A 3,236-nucleotide genomic window follows, 5' to 3' on the forward strand; every position below is an offset into this window, starting at 1 on the left:
CGACAGTGACGCAGTTTTCCAGCCTGACTGGAAATGTCAAATTGGTGGGCAAAAACATGTGAACTTGGCTTGTTAACCCCTCGGGTCCGACACCGGCGATGGTCTCGGGTTTGGGGTGTTACAGTTCTAGTTTAGGCTCCACAAATCCTTCTTCATCTTGAACATTAATCACGTTGAGTTGTTCCCTTGGGTTGGGTTCAGTATTACTTGGAAAACTACCTTGTGGTCGCTCGGAGATTAGTTTGGAAAGCTGGCCTATCTAAGTTTCGATCCCTTGGATCGACACTTGTTGATTTTTAAGTGCTATCTCGGTGTTCTGAAAATGGGTTTCTGACACTGCTATAAACTTTGAGAGCATCTCTTCAAGGTTTGGCTTTTTTTCCTGATGGTAGGGTGGTTGCTGAAAACCCGAAAAATTGGGATGGTTCCTCCAACCTGCATTGTAAGTGTTACTAAATGGATTGTTTTGAGGTCGAGAATTATTACCCATGTAGTTTAGTTGCTCGTTATCCATGTTATGGCCATAAGTTGATATTCCGAATGGCTTGTTCCACCACTACTTGCTTCGCACTACATCACTGGGTGAACCTGTGAAGAACTAAGAAAACCATCAATCTTTTTAGTCAAGAGTTCTACCTGATTTGACAGCATGGTAACTGAATCGACATTATAAACACCAGCTGTTTTCGTTGGCTTTGTCCTCATGACTTGCCACTGATAGTTATTCAGTGACATCTCCTCAATAAACTCATAGGCATCTTCCAGTGTTTTATTGTTGATGGTTCCTCCAGCAGCTGCGTCAACCATTTGCTGAGTCAAAGGATTCAGACCATTGTGGAATATTTGAACTTGGAGCCAAAGCGGTAACCCATGGTGAGGGCACCTTCTCAGTAAGTCCTTGTATCTCTCCCATGCATCGTAGAGGGTTTCTAAATCCATCTGTACAAAAGAAGAGATGTCATTACGTAATTTATCCGTTTTAGTCGGCGGAAAATATTTTAGTAAGAATTTTTCAGTCATTTGTTCCCAAATAGTAATTGACCCTCATGGTAATGAGTTAAACCACTATTTAGCTTTGTTCCTTAATGAAAAAGAGAATAACCGAAGATGAATGGCATCATCAGAAAAGCTATTGATTTTAAATGTATCGCAAAATTCCAGAAAGTTTGCTAAGTGAGCGTTGGGATCTTCATCCTGCAAACCATCAAACTGAACAAATTGTTGTATCATCTAAATAGTGTTAGGTTTTAATTCAAAAGTATTTGCAGCTACAGTAAGTCTAACCATGCTAGATTCAGTTCCTGTTAAAGAAGGTTTAGCATAATCATACATAGTGCGTGGAGCAGGATTTTGATTAACCGCAATTGCAGGAGGTAGCTGATTGCCTTGGTTTTCAGCCACCTCTTCGGTTGGGGGTTGTGTAACACCCCGTACCCGAGACCGTTGCCGGAGTCGAACATGAGGTGCTAACAGACATAATACATTTATTTTCACAATCCATTTGAAAATTTTCCTGACATAAGTGGTTCTTTGCGTCCTTTGCCGCCTTTAAAAATCATATCTTGAGTTTCAAAACTCGAAAACCAGTTTTGTAAATTTTTCCTGAAACTAGACTCATATTTAATATACAAATTGTTTTCTAGAATTTTTGGTCGATCCAATTAGTACATTTTATTAGTTAAAGTCCCCCCTGTTTTAGGGTTCGACTACACTGACCTTTGCGCATTACGACTTGGATATCTCCCCGTACAGGGCTTCAATACTGATGCCGTTTGTTTCTAATGAAACTAGACTCAACAAGGAATCTATAAATAAAATTAATGACTTCTAATTATCTCTGGTTAATTTATAATGAATTTCCAACGTCGGAACAGGGAATCCAAAAACCGTTCTGGCCCTGTTTCACGAAAACTTTAACATCTCATAATGTACTGTTCATATGACCGTTCCATTACTTTCCTATGAAAATAGATTCACCAAGGTTCGATTACATAATTTATTCACTATTTAATTCCATTCCTACTATTTTTAGTGATTTTCACATCCACATCACTGCTGCTGCCAAAGATCGCCTTTAGGGTAAACTTTACCTATTACATAGTTTCCATGATACAACTATCCCTTTAGCATATATAGCACAAAATATGATCATGATTAACCATTCCAATGGCTAATCGTTCCCAAAATTTCCATACCTCTTAATGATCATCATACAAGACGATTATAATATTAAGCTCAAAGTGTATATAAGCCATTTTCGCATGGCCATCCAAATTTATACAAAACCAAAGGGTCCATGACCAATAACAAAAAGGGTAGTCCTATACATGCCATTTCAAAGTTCAACCAAAAGTGTACCAAAAGGGCTTTGATAGTGTGGGAGACTTGACTTCAATAATCCCGAGTCCGATAGTGACGAACCAAAATCTATAAAAGAAATTTATAGAACGGAGTAAGCATTTAATGCTTAGTAAGTTTTGAGCAATGAAATTAAGCACAATTGAAGTATGGCATTCATATAACTAAACGGATAATTCCATATATACATATCCTCAAATCATTCCTACTTCACATTCCAACCCCTATATTCATACATAAGGGATCATCTTAGTCAAAGACCGAAGTCGATTACTCGATCGAGCGAATAATATTCGAAAGAAATCAACTATTCTAATGCACATACGAAACATACCTCATTGTTGGGATTTTACAAGCGTATTAATTGAAATTATTACAGCAAGATCGCTCATTCCCAAATCACGTACCTTCGGAATTTAACCGGATATAGCTACTCGCTCAAATGCCTTCGGGACATAGCCCGGTTATAGTAACTCGTACCAATGCCTTCGGGACTTAGCCCCGATTTGGTAACTCGCACAAATGCCTTCGGGACTTAGCCCGGAATTAGTAACTCGCACAAATGCCTTCGGGACTTAGCCCGGAATTAGTAACTCGCACAAATGCCTTCGGGACTTAGCCCGAAATTATCATCCGAATATCCATACACATATCAATAAATCATGACACATCTATATTTCATTTTCATAACTAGGATTCAATCACAAGTCGCTTATCGAGCATAATCATTTTCGGCTCAATAGCCACATACAAAGAGCATGATTTTGATTTCCTTAAAACATGATCTAATCAAATCATAATCTAAGTTCCATTACTCGAAAACTTACCTCGGATGTGGTCGAACGTTTTCGGCGGCTATTCGATAACTTTTTCCTTTC

The 3,236-nt window shown here is 38.5% G+C and overlaps 1 non-coding gene across 1 annotated transcript; it reads left to right on the plus strand.

Annotated features, from left to right (window-relative positions):
* Positions 1-865: 865 nt before the first annotated feature.
* On the plus strand, positions 866-972 carry LOC128294625 (small nucleolar RNA R71). Its single transcript, XR_008284933.1, has one exon. It is a non-coding gene; the product is annotated as a small nucleolar RNA R71 (small nucleolar RNA).
* The last annotated feature ends 2,264 nt before the right edge of the window (positions 973-3,236 follow it).

This window comes from Gossypium arboreum, chromosome 6 (genome assembly GCF_025698485.1).
Source record: "Gossypium arboreum isolate Shixiya-1 chromosome 6, ASM2569848v2, whole genome shotgun sequence".
In the NCBI taxonomy this organism is placed as follows: Eukaryota; Viridiplantae; Streptophyta; class Magnoliopsida; order Malvales; family Malvaceae; genus Gossypium; species Gossypium arboreum.